Genomic DNA, 14345 nt, shown 5'->3' with positions numbered 1-14345 from the left:
ACCAAAACATAATCCAGGATAAACAATTTAAAAAACCTAACCATTAAAAGATTGAACAAGGAAAAATAACAATTGTTTGAAAAAATGCCAAAAATAAGGAAAATAGTGAAAAAAATATATATATGTATAATTATATGTGTGTGTATATATATATATATGTATATATATCCATAAACAAATCAGAACACCAAAAAAAATAGAGAAAGAAATCTAAATGAAAAAAAAATGAAAGAATTTTCCTCATTGAGATGATCAAAACTGTCAGCAAGGATGGATGGTCACTGCCTTTGCCACATGTCCTTTTTTCTTAGGCTACGTACCAAGGGGGAGAGAGGGATGGCTGAGGGTTGTTAAAGCTTTCCTCTTTTTGTGTTGCTCAGGCAAGTGTCAGCTAGAGTGGCCTAAAATTGAAGCTGGTTGAAGTGGTTTTCAACTTTCCTTTTCACTAGTGTAAGGTAGAATGGGATGGGAAGTACTGTTGTTTTGAGTTTTGTCCAAATATGCCAGATTGAAGCATGGCCAGGGTGGGACTGCTGCAGAGTTCTACGAGAGGAATTCCAATGTCAGGGGCTTAGCTTTAATCAGGCCTTAGGGACTCTTTTGAGAGCTATCTGCTCTGAAGACATTAGGTCAACACCCCCCCCAGGATCAGGCAGATGCCAATTTCTTCTGGGAGTCTGGATTTCAGAAGCCTCCCAAGAAATTTACTGATGGATCAGAAAAGCCAGCACTCCATAGGTATCTACTGCCTAGAAACATGGCCTTTCCAGTCTTAGTCCCTGAGCATATTTGCACCCAACTGTTCAGTTTCCTGACCCTCGTCAGCAGTCTCATGAGCCATCAAACTCAAAGGAAAAATGAATTGCACTTCTGTCATATTTCCTACTTGAATTCCTCTAGGTACAATCTGCTCTGTGCCTATTTTTATAACAATGTAATTAATATGTGTTACTAGAAACCATTCATCCCAGAGTAGGTTCCCAGAGGCCAACATTGGCAGTAGACAGACCACCCCAATTGGAGGAGGAATGCAGCCGCCCGCCTGTGCAGTCACCTGACCAAACTCTGCACAAACATAAGGTTTCCCCAACACCCCCCACCTAATCAAACACCTTACGGGAACAACTGATGGAACTCATCTTGAAAAATCCCACCAACCCTGAAAACCCACCAACTGGTGGGCGTGGCTACCAGCTTGGTTCTGCAGTGCATCAGGCACCTGGTTGACATCTCAGAGAATAAGAGTGTAGAGTTGACAGGTGGAAGCTCAAGTCTTCTCACACTGACTACCACCACCACCCTGAACCCAGAGGCTCAAGCTAGGAATAGACAATGCCACCAACTGGTAGAAAAGAAAACAGAGATCTGAGAGACATTGTTTTCTTTCTTTTTTTCTCTTCTCTCTCTCTTTTCATCCATTCATCCAGTCTCCTCTATTCTTCCCTCTCTGATCTTTGTAACCTCAACATATGTGAAACCAAAAATTGTGCATGAAAAAGGTCTTTAACAACTGAATCATGAAAATAATATAATATAGAGGAATTGCATATGCCCCACCTCCCTCCCCCCCTTTTATATATTTTCTTTTTTCTCTTATTTTTCTTTTTCCCGCCCTCTTTTTTCTCTTTCTTTCCTTGTTATTTGTTTTTCTCCTTCTTACTCCCTCTATCCCACTTGCAAACCCCTAAATTTTACTTTTTTAAGTAGGGTAATCTTATAAATACAGATAAAAATAGAAATTTGAATCTATACATTCTTCCATAAATTACCTATCTATTGGATAGAGCTATCCAAATTTACTAAGTAAGATTAATCCCATACCTTCACTCCTTTCCCACTAAGCATGACATGCTACACCTGAAATTCAGTTTTCTTCAAACTACCAGAAACTGTATGCCTTTCATGAAACTAATGACTATATTTCTAAACAATAATCAAAACCAACATTTGTAGACATAGAGTCTAGCTATAAATTTAGTAATAAGGAAAATGTCTGCTTAGATGATGTACTATTGATATTCAGAACTGTTAATATTGTCTTTCTCCACAAACGGGAGACTTTGCAACTATACAACAGCAATATAAATATATAGGGGGAAAAATCAATAACACAACAGTTTCACAAAGCAGAAAGGAACATGAGAAGTATGGAAAGACAAGAAAAGAAAGGACCACAAGCGATGCAGTTCAACTCAACTTTAGAAGAGGTAATATCTGCAGCAGATGAAATGTGAGATAAAGAATTCAAAATACACATGCTTCAGATAATCTGGAGTCTCAAGAAAGACATTAGACAACAAAATCAGGCAATGAAAGATCACTATGACAATGATTTACATAAACAAATCCAAAAAGAAAAAGTTCAGCTATACAGGGAGATAGAGGTTATAAAAAACAAACAAACAGAAATCCTAGAAATACAGGAAGCAATAAATCAAATTAAAATCTCAAATGAGAGTACTACCAGCAGAGTAGAACACTTAGAAGATAGAACATCAGACAATGCAGACAAAGTATTTCAACTTGAAAAGAACATAGATAGCTCAGCAACACTGTTAAGAAATCATGAAAAGAACATCCAAGAAATATGGGATAACATAAAGAGACCAAACTTAAGAGTTCTTGGGATACAGGAAGGTATAGCGGTCCAAACCAATGGAATGAGCAATCTGTTCAATGAAATAATAGGAGAAAACTTCCCAGACTTGAAGAATGAAACCAAATTAATTCCAAATCCCAGAAGCCTACAGGATACCGAATGTGCAAAATCATAAGAGATTCACACCAAAAAACATTATAATGAGGATGGCCAACATACAGAATTAGGAGAGAATTTTAAATGCTTCAAGAGAAAGGAAGCACATTACATTTAGGGATAAACCAATCAGGATAACAGCTAATACTTCAAAACACACTCTGAAAGCTAGAAGATCCTGAAACAACATATTTCAAACACTGAAAGAAAATGGGTTCCAACAAGAATTGTGTATCCAGCAAAATTAAGCTTTGGGATGCATGATGAAGTTAAATCCTTCCACGATAAACAAAAGTGAAAATAATTTGCAGCAAATATGCCAGCTCTTCAAAACATCCTTTCAAAACATTACAGGAAGAGGAAATAAAAAATAACAATGAAAACCAACAGTGGGAGATAGTACACTAAAGGGAAAAAATAATCAAAGTGAAAAAACAAATCATGTTAAGTAATATAAATAAACAAATATGGCTGGAAGTACAAACCATATCTCAATAGTAAGCCTGAATGTTAATGGCTTAAACTCACCAATCAACAGACACAGGCTAGTAGAATGGATAAAAAAGTACAACAATATACTGCCTACAGGAGATGCATTTGATAGGAAAAGACATACATAGACTGAAGGTGAAATGTTGGGAAAAATCATATCACTCATATGGACCTCAGAAACAAGTAGGAGCGTCCATACTCATATCAAATAAAATAGGCTTCAAGCCAAAGATAATCAAAGGGATAAAGAAGGACACTACATACTGCTCAAGGGAACCATAAACCAACAAGACATAACAATCATAAATATATATGCCAAATATATATGCATCAAACAATGGTGCACTATGTTCATCAAACAAATTCTTCTCAAGTTCAAGAGTCAAATAGACCACAATACAATAATTATGGGAGACTTCAACACACCTCTCTCACCACTGGACAGATCTTCCAAACAAAAGATTAATAAAGAAACTATAGAACTCAATAATATCATTAATAACCTATTCTAATAATTGACATATATAGAATATATCACTCAACATCAAGTAGTTACACTTTTTTCTCAGCAGCACATAAATCCTTCTCAAAAATAAACCATATATGTCACAGGGAAACTCTAAGAAATTGCAAAGGAGTAGAGATAATACCATGCATCCTATCTGATCATAATGGAATGAAACTGGAAATCAATGATAAAAGAAGAAAGGAAAAATCCTGCCATTACGTGGAGAATGAACAATATGTCACTGAATGATCAGTGGGTTACAGAAGACATCAAGGAGGAAATTAAAAAATTCTTAGACTTAAATGAAAACACAGACACAACATACCAGAATCTATGGGACACAATGAAAGTTCTAAGACAAAATTTATTTGCTTAGAATTCATTCCTTAAAAAAAGAAAATACCAACAAATAAATAATCTCATACTTTATCTCAAAACCCTAGAAAAAGAAGAGCAAAACAACAGCAAAAGTAGTAGAAGGCAAGAAATAATAAAAACAGAGCTGAAATCAATGCAATTGAAAAAAAGAAGCAATTGAAAAAATGGACAAAACTGAAAGTTGGTTCTTTGAAAAAATAAATAAGTTCAACAGACCTTTAGCCATGCTAACAAAGAGAAGAAGAGTGAGAAATCAAATTACTAGCAAACGAGATGAAAACAGAAATATCACAACAGACACTATAGAAATATAGAAGATGATTAGAAATTATTTTGAATCATTATACTCCAATAAAACAGAACATAGTGAAGGCATCGATAAGTTTCTTAAGTCATACGATCTGACCAGATTGAGTCAGGAGAATAGAAGCAACCTAAATAGACCAATATCAATTGAGGAAAGAGAAGAAGCCATCAAAATACTAAAAACTAAGAAAACCACAGGACCAGATGGGTATACAACAGAGTTTTAAAAACCTTTAAAGAGGAACTAATACCAATACTTTTCAAGCTATTTCAAAAAAGAGAAAAAGAGGGAGAACTTCCAAATTCATTCTACGATGCCAACATCACCCTGATGCCTAAACCTGACAAAGACACTTCAAAGAAAGAAAAGTTCAGACAAATATCTCTAATGAACATTGATGCAAAAATCTTCTAAAATTAAGGCAAATCAGATACAGAAACATATCAAAAGATCGTGCATCATGATCAAGTAGGATTCATCCCTGGGATGTGAGGCTGGTTCAACACACGGAAATCAATTAATATTATTCACCACATCAATAAACTTAAAGATAAGAACCATATGATAATCTCCATAGATGCAGAAAAAGCATTCAACAAAGTACAGCATTCCTTTATGTACAAAACACTAGAAAAACTAGGGTTAACAGGAACATACCTCAAAATTGTAAAAGCTATCTATGCTAAGCCTCAGGCTAGCATCATTCTGAACGAAGAAAAATAGAAGGCATTTTCTCTAAAACATGGAACAAGGCAGGGATGCCCTCTCTCACACAAATGCTGGGAATTATATTTAGAAGAGAGAGAGAATGTTTTACTATTTATTTTTCAGGTTTGGTGAACACAATATCTTTATTTTATTTGTATGTGCTGCTGAGGATCAAACCCAGTGCCCTGCGAACACCAGGCAACTGCCTTACCACTTGAGCACCATCCTCAGCCCCAAAGACTGAGAATTTTAATAAATCATCTAGGAAAATACACAGAGTGAAGCTAAATAAGTAATTTGTGATGAAGCAGCAGTCACATATTAAAAGGAAGATTTAAAGTTTGGCAATTTTGGGATTTGCATACTGATCTTATTTTCTACTTAAACAAAATTGGGAAGTGATCTTGTTTGTTGTTGTTTGTTCTGTTTTGCTTTTTCTCATCTCATCACAGTCACTGAGTGACCCTGTTTGCTGCTGGTGTTTTGTGAGTTGTTTTTCTGTTCAACACAGGAACTTGTTGGCTAGCTGTGAGCACCAGGTCAGCCCTACAAGTCCAAAGCCTGAATGGCTGTGTCAGGCCAGTTCCCAGATTTCAGAAACTGCCTTTCTTTCTTTCTCTTTCCCCTATTTCTCACACTTCCTCCTTCCCTCTACTCTCCATCCCTCCTTACACCCCCATTAGTCATTGCAGATAAGACAAAAAATTATGGGTCAGTTGGCAGTTGATAGAAGAGTTTGATGGCATTAAATTGAACATTTGAATCTGAAGTAGGATAGAAGAAATAACAAATACAAAGGAGAGGATTCCAACATGGCGGTGGGCATGGAGAGATCAAGCCTCTGACCTCTTCAGCTGTGCGGGCATAGGGAGTCGTAAACAACCTAAATTCTGTTTGCTCAGGGCATAGGGAGTCGTAAACAACCTAAATTCTGTTTGCTCATTATCACTAGGCAATGCTGAGCTGACATGGATCTGGAGCGAACAGTCTGGGCCTCTCAGAACACACACTGAGCCCGGATCGGCTGAATTCAAGCTCCCATTCGCCTGCTTCCCGCAGACAAACAGCTAAGACTCAGCACTAATCCATCAGGCTGAAACAACTGGTCAGCCCTTCTGATCCTACAGAGGTAAATGCCAACCGAGTCTTCATAGGTAGTGGCCACAGGTTTGAAACAGGGCTTGGGAGAGACAGTAAGGACCCACCCGTTGCATTGATCACCTGGCAAAGGGAAAGGAACTGTCACCATTTGCAAGAGATACCACCATGGCAGAGAACTGACATCATCAGACTGCAGCAGAGGAGATAACTTCATTGAAACCTGCGGCTACAGGTGTGTAATTCCCTAGTCTTCCCTCTCCACACATTGGGGAAACCTTAAGGGCCCCTCCTAGCTCTCCTGTAAGGGTCCCTCCCAGCTCCCCCAGACCGAAGGAATCAGACATAGCACGGGACCCAAGGCGTGAAACTACCGCTTCCACCAGAGATGACAGCTGAGGTCTCTTGCACCAGCTACCAGGGGCGTGGCTACTGGAGGGCAAGTAAAATTCGCTGAGGATTCTCAGCCCCAAGTTCTACAAACTTAGGGTCTGAGGGAAAGGCAAACTGGGAGAGTGTGCCCAATCGTCCATGAAAACAGGGCTCTCGGGAGCAGCAGACTTGGCGTGTACCCAGTATTGTGGTGAGCGGCACCCGTGAGAGGGGCCTGGCTAGAGGAAAAGTGGGGGAGTGACTAGACACAAGAGGAGGGCTTAGGCACTCAGGATTGGAGACTCGCCAAGTCTGGGAGGAGGAGCTGCTGCACAGTGCTTGGTTCCCGCCTATTGACAGGAGAAACTATGCCTTGTGGGCACAGCGCCACCTACTGGAAGAGAAGTTAATCAGACTCTAAGACTGCATTTATAAGTTTTTTTTTCTTTTTTCTTTTCTCTTTTTTTTTGATTTGGGTTTTTTCTTTCATTTTCATTTTTCTTTCTTGTTTTTTTAATTTTTTTACAATTTTTTTAAATTTTTTTCTTCTAATTTTAATTTTAATTTTTAAATTTTTTTAAATTTTTTATTTCCTTTTTTTTTCTTCTTTTGTCTTTTCATTTTTTTTCAATTTTCTTATTTCCCTTTCCTTGAATTCTACCTGCTTACTCTCATTCTCTTTAGTGTCTTCTTCCTTTCCCTTCTAATACCTTTCCTCCCAAGCATCAAATAAATTTATAGGAGTAAACAGTAACTCAGCAGTCAAACAGAACAAGAAGTAACATGAGCAGCTTCAAAAAGCAAGGAAGAAAAGGAGTACAAACAATGCAGGACAGCCTAAATATTCAGGAGGACCTAGAGTCATCAGAAAAAATGGTCATATAAAGAACTCAAGGAACACCTTAGACAGATGGAATGGAAGCTTAAAGAGGATACAAGACACTAAATTCAAGTTACGAAAGAACACATTGAGAATGAATTACATAAACAGATAAAAGAAGAAGTTAAGCATCTTTATCAGGAGATAGAGATTATAAGAAATAATCAAACAATAATTCTAGAAATGAAGGAAATGATAAACCAAATTAAAAATTCAATTGAGAGTATCACTAACAGAGTGGAACATGTAGAAGCCAGAACGTCAGATAATGAAGACAAAATATATCATCTTGAAAAGAGTCTAGCCAACTCAGAAAGGCTGGTAAAAAATCACGAGAAAAACATCCAAGAGTTATGGGATAACATAAAAAAACCAAACTTACAAGTCATCGGGATAGAAGAAGGTACAGAGATTCAAACCAAGGGAATCAGGAACCTGCTGAATGAAATAATTACAGAAAACTTTCCAGAAATAAAAAAGGAAACAGATATACAAATTGAAGATGCATACAGGATACTGAGCACACAAAATCACAGTAGACCAACGCCAAGACACATTGTTATGAAGATATCCAATATACAGAACAAAGAGAAAATATTAAAAGCTACAAGAGAAAGGAGACAGATTACTTTCAGGTGTAAACCAATAAGGTTAACAACGGATTTTTCATCACAGACGCTGAAAGCAAGAAGGTCATGGAACAATATATTTCAAACACTGAAAGACAATGGATGCCAACCAAGAATTCTGTATCCACCAAAATTAAGCTTCAGGTATGACAACGAAATAAAAATCTTTCATGATAAACAAAAGTTAAAAGAATTTGCAGCCAGAAAACCAGCATTGCAAAGCATTTTGTGCAAAACACTACACGAGGAAGAAATGAAAAACAATAACCAAAACCATCAGTGGGAAGAGCCTCGGTAAAGACAGAGGGCAAGGGGAAAGATAATCATGGAGAAACAAATGAAATTTTTTAGAAAAAAGGATAAATAATCAAGCATGGCTGGAAGTACAAACCATATATCAATAGTAACTCTGAATGTTAATGGCTTAAACTCTCAAATAAAGCGACATAGGCTGGTATCATGGATTAAAAAAACAAATCCAACAATATGCTGCCCCCAGGAGACACATCTGAATGGAAAAGACATACACAGGCTGAAGGTGAAAGGATGGGAAAAAATATATCTTACACACGGTCCTTGTAAGCAAGCAGGGGTGGCCATCCTCATGTCGAATAAAATCGACTTCAAGACTAAGTTATTCAAAAGGGATGAAGAAGGACATTATATACTGTTAAAAGGAAACATTCACCAACAAGACATAACAATTATCAATATTTATGCACCAAATAATGGTGCTGCGACATTCATAAAACAAATTCTCCTCAAGTTCAAGAATCAAATAGACAACAACACAATAATTATGGGTGACTTCAACACACCTCTCTCACCATTGGAGAGATCCTCCAAGCAAAAGTTGAATAAAGAAACTATAGAACTCAATACCACAATCAATAACCTAGACTTAACTGACATATATAGAATATATCAACCATCATCGAATGGATATACTTTTTTCTCAGCAGCACATGGATCCTTCTCAAAAATAGACCATATATTATGCCATAGGGCAACTCTCAGTAAATATAAAGGGGTGGAGATAATACCATGCATTTTATCTGATCATAATGGTATGAAACTGGAAATCAATGATAAAAAAAGGGAGGAAAAAACCAACATCACATGGAAAATGAACAATATGTTACTGAATGATCAATGGGTTACAGAAGACATAAAGGAGGAAATCAAAAAATTCTTAGAGATAAATGAAAATACAGACACAACATATCGGAATCTATGGGAAACAATGAAAGCAGTTTTAAAAGGAAAATTCATCACCTGGTGGTCATTCCTCAAAAAAAGAAAAAACCAACAAATAAATGAGCTCACACTTCATCTCAAAGCCCTAGAAAAGGAAGAGCAAAACAACAGCAAATGTAGCAGAAGGCAAGAAATAATTAAAATCAGAGCAGAAATCAATGAAATTGAAACAAAAGAAACTATTGAAAAAATTAACAAAACTAAAAGTTGGTGCTATTAAAATGGTGCTATTAAAATGGCGATATTACCAAAAGTTCTCTATAGGTTTAATGCAATGCCAATCAAAATCCCAATGGCGTTGCTTGTAGAAATAGATAAGGCAATCATGAAATTCATATGGAAAAATAAAAGACCCAGAATAGCAAAAGCAATTCTAAGCAGGAAGTGTGAATCAGGTGGTATAGGAATACCAGATTTCAAACTATATTACAGAGCAATAGTAGGAAAAACAGCATGGTACTGGTACCAAAACAGGCGGGTGAAAGAATGGTACAGAATAGAGGATACAGAGACTAATCCACAAAGTTACAACTATTTTATACTTGATAAATGGGCTAAAAGCATGCAATGGAGGAAGGATAGCATCTTCAACAAATGGTGTTGGAAAAACTGGAAATCCATATGCAACAATGTGAAACTGAATCCCTTCCTCTCACCATGCACAAAAGTTAACTCTAAATGGATCAAGGACCTTGATATCAAATCAGAGACTCTGCATCTGATAGAAGAAAAAATTGGCTCCGATCTACATATTGTGGGGTCCTAAATTCCTTAACAGGACACCCATAGCACAAAAGTTAATAGCAAGAATCAACAAATGGGACTTACTTAAACTAAAAAGTTTTTTTCACAGCAAGAGAAACAAGAAGCGAAGTAAATAGGGAGCCTACATCATGGGAACAAATTTTTACCCCTCACACTTCAGATAGAGCCCTAATATCCAGAGTATACAAAGAACTCAAAAAATTAGACAATAAGAGAACAAATAACCCAATCAACAAATGGGCCAAGGACCTGAACAGACACTTCTTAGAGGAGGACACACAATCAGTCAACAAGTACATGAAAAAATGCTCACCATCTCCTGCAGTCAGAGAAATGCAAATCAAAACCACCCTAAGATACCAGCTCACTCCAGTAAGATTGGTAGCCATTATGAAGTCAAGCAACAACAAATGCTGGAGAGAATGTGGGGAAAAGGGTACTCTTGTACTTTGGTGGTGGGACTGCAAATTGGTTTGGCCAATTTGGAAAGCAGTATGGAGATTCCTTGGAAAGCTGGGAATGGAACCACCATTTGACCCAGGTATTGCCCTTCTTGGACTATTCCCTCAGGACCTTAAAAGACCATACTACAGGGATACTGCCACATCGATTTTCACAGCAGCACAATTCACAATAGCTAGACTGTGGAACCAACCCAGATGCCCTTCAATGGATGAAGGGATTAAAAAATGTGGCATTTATACACCATGGAGTATTATGCAGCAGTAAAAAATGAAAAAATCATGGAATTCGCATGGAAATAGATGGCACTATAACAGATTATGCCTAGTGAAGCTAGCCAATCCCTAAAAAAGAAATACCAATTTCTTCTTTGATATAATGAGAGCAATTAAGAATAGAGCAGGGAGGAAGAGCAGGAAGAAACGATTAACATTAAACAGAGACACAAGGTGGGAGGGAAAGGGAGAGAAAAGGGGAATTACATGGAAATGGAAAGAGACCCTCATTGTTATAGAAAACTACATATAAGAGGTTGTGAGGGGAATTGGAAAAAAAGCAAGGAGAGAAATTAATTACAGTAGATGGGATAGAAAGAGAAGATGGGGGGAAGGGAGATAGTAGAGGATAGGAAAGGTAGCAGAATACAACAGTTACTAGTATGGCATTATGTAAAAATGTGGATGTGTAACCTATGTGATTCTGCAATCTGTATTTGGGGTAAAAATTGGAGTTCATAACTCACTTAAAACTAATGTTTGAAATACGATATGTCAAGAGCTTTGTAATGTTTTGAACAACCAATAAAAAAATGCTATCAAATCAAGTTTAAGAGCACATGAAAAAATATGGTTCACAATGATCATGTTTTTTTCATTTCAGAGATACAAGGATGGCTCAACATTTGTCACAAATGTAACATATGACATCAACAGAATGAAGGATCAAAATCATATGATCATCTCAGTGTAAACAAAAAGCATTTGATAAAATACAACATGTCTTCATGATGAAATCTGTATACAAATTAGGTATATAATTATTGCTCAACATAATAATTGCAATATACCAAAAACCCAAAGCCATCATCATACTGAATGGGGAAAAGGTAAAAGAATTTCCTCTAAGATCAGGAACTAAAAAAGCTGCCCCTCTAGCTACTCTTGTTCAATATAGAGCTAGACATGGTAGCCATAGCAATTAGGCAAGTGAAATAAATAAAAGACATGCAAATAGAAAAGGAGGAAATCAAATTATCCCTTTTTGTAGATTATATAATATTATACTTAGAATAACCTAAAGGCATCAGCAAAACACTGTGAGATCTGAAAAATTTAATAAACTAGTAGGACATAAAATCAACATTTAAAAGTCAGTCTTTATATACACTAATAATGAATTTTCCCAAAAGCAAATCATGAAAATAAGCCTATTCACAATCTCCTTCCCCACACAAAATACCTGGGAATAAATTTAACTGAGGAATTGGAAGACCTCTACAATGAAAACCAAAACACAGAAAAAGATGAAAAAGACACTAAAAGGTAGAAAAGCCTCTGTTATGGTTTGGAAGAAAGGTGTCCCCCAAAAGTGCACATGTATGTCAATCCAAGAAGATTCAGAGGAGAAATGACTGGGTTATAAGAACATTAACCCATTTAGTAATTTAATCCCCTGATAGGGATTAACTGAGTGGTAACTGAAGTGGTAGGGTGTGGTTGGAGGGAGTGGGAATTGCGGTGTGATTTGGGAATATATATTTGTATCTGGTAAGTGGCACCTCTCTCTATCTGCTTCCTGATCGCCATGTGAACTGCTTCCCTCACCACACTCTTCCACCATGATATTCTGCCTCACGTGCAGCCCAGACCAATAAAGCTGGCCTTCTATGGAATAAGACCTCTGAAATTATGAACCCTCAAATAAACTTTTCCTCCTCTATAATTGTTCTGGTTGGGTCCTTTCGTCATAGCAGTGAAAGAAAGCTGACTAAAACAGAAATTGGTACCAAGAAGTGGGGTCATTTCTGTGACTCATCTGACCATGTGGTTCATAAGTATTTTGAGCTTCTTGGAATTGGTAGGAGGAATTTTTTGATGCTTAGCGGTGTAAGCTGGAATGCTTTAGGTTGTTGTACACTGAGCTTAATGACCAATTATGGTGGGAGCTCAGAAAACCAGAAGCTGGTTCTTGGCTGCCTGTAGGCTGGAGAGCTGGAGGAACTAGTAGCTGTGTAGTCCAAGAGGCTGGAGCCTCAGAACAAGAGGAATCAATGGAGCTACCCTAATCTGAAAAGGCTTCTGGAAACTCCCTGGAGAATCACTGGTAGAAATCTGCTTGGAAGAGTGAAGGATCCAGAGTCTGATGTCCTCAGGTTATCGCAGCAGCAATCAAGAACTCAATTGAGAATCGAGATTGCATCTGCTGCTGCTTACTTGTTCTTCCAAATTTTATTCTGCCCAAGGCACCATTCTATTGAACCGTGCTGTCTACGCTTAGGGAAAGTCTCCACTTCAGTTGGCTACCCACATGCCAGTCATTCATAGACACACTTTCATTGACACAAGAAGCCTCGTACCCATCAGCATCTGTTTTTTATTTTTAATTGTAGATTGACACAATATCTTTATTTGTTTATTTATTTTTTGTGGTGCCCAGGATTGTATTCAGGTCCACACCCCTGCAAGGCAAGTGTTCTACCACTAAGCTACAGCCCCATCCCTCTTCAGCATCTCTTAATTAAATCAACTTGACACATTAACAATTACAGCCTCCCAAGTTCATGAATTTGAAAAATTATTATAATTAAAATGTACAGACTATCCAAAATAACCTACAGATTCAATGCAATTTTTCGCCACCATCTGGCTGGGAAAAATAACGGGGGGGGGTGACAAGCAACTTGTGAAGGTTGATACAGCAGGAGCCGCCTTATTACTGGACAGCAGAGGTATATATGCATAACTGAATACACAGCTTGTTTCAATTTAGCATCATCCAGTTACAGCCATCAGTCATTAATGAATCCTCATTATCTTAATAATTAAACACAGCTTAACTTAGTTAAGATCATTAGATACAGCAGTCAGTCATTAAGGAATCTCCATCATCTTAATGCCTCACTGGCTTTACTTCTCAAATCACACCTTCTGGCAAAGTGCCAGGTGCCATCTTGACTTTTCTGTATTCCTCATCAATTCCTGTCAATTTTCAGTGTCATTCTTTACAAATACAGAAAAATAAGAACAATCACACAATTTATATCAAAGTACAAAAGACCCTGAATAGTCAAAGAAATCTAGAGTAAAAAATATAAAGCTAGAGGCATCACAATACCTAACTTTGAGATATACTACATGGTGGGCTGACCCCATTCCTCTGGGCCCACTGTGAAGTGGAACAGCCTGGCAGAAGCCATAGTGGAGGGATGTTGCTGCATTCATGCTAGCAAGAAAGCAGAGAGAGGAAGGGAAAGGGGCCATGGAGAAGATGTACTCTCCAGGGCATTCCCCCTGTGGCCCATATCCTCAAGGCATACCCGAATCACCTATATTTACCACTAGAGAGTCCACTTGAATTAGAATAACAGCTCTCATAATTTAATCTTTTTACACCCCCCCCAGTATTTCTTCATTAACACATAATAATGGCCATCAACAGATGAACCAAAAAAGAAAATGTGACACACACACATACACACACACACACACACACACACACACACACACACAGGAGTA

This window comes from Ictidomys tridecemlineatus, chromosome 6 (genome assembly GCF_052094955.1).
Source record: "Ictidomys tridecemlineatus isolate mIctTri1 chromosome 6, mIctTri1.hap1, whole genome shotgun sequence".
In the NCBI taxonomy this organism is placed as follows: domain Eukaryota; kingdom Metazoa; phylum Chordata; class Mammalia; order Rodentia; family Sciuridae; genus Ictidomys; species Ictidomys tridecemlineatus.
This window is presented reverse-complemented; position numbering follows the sequence as displayed.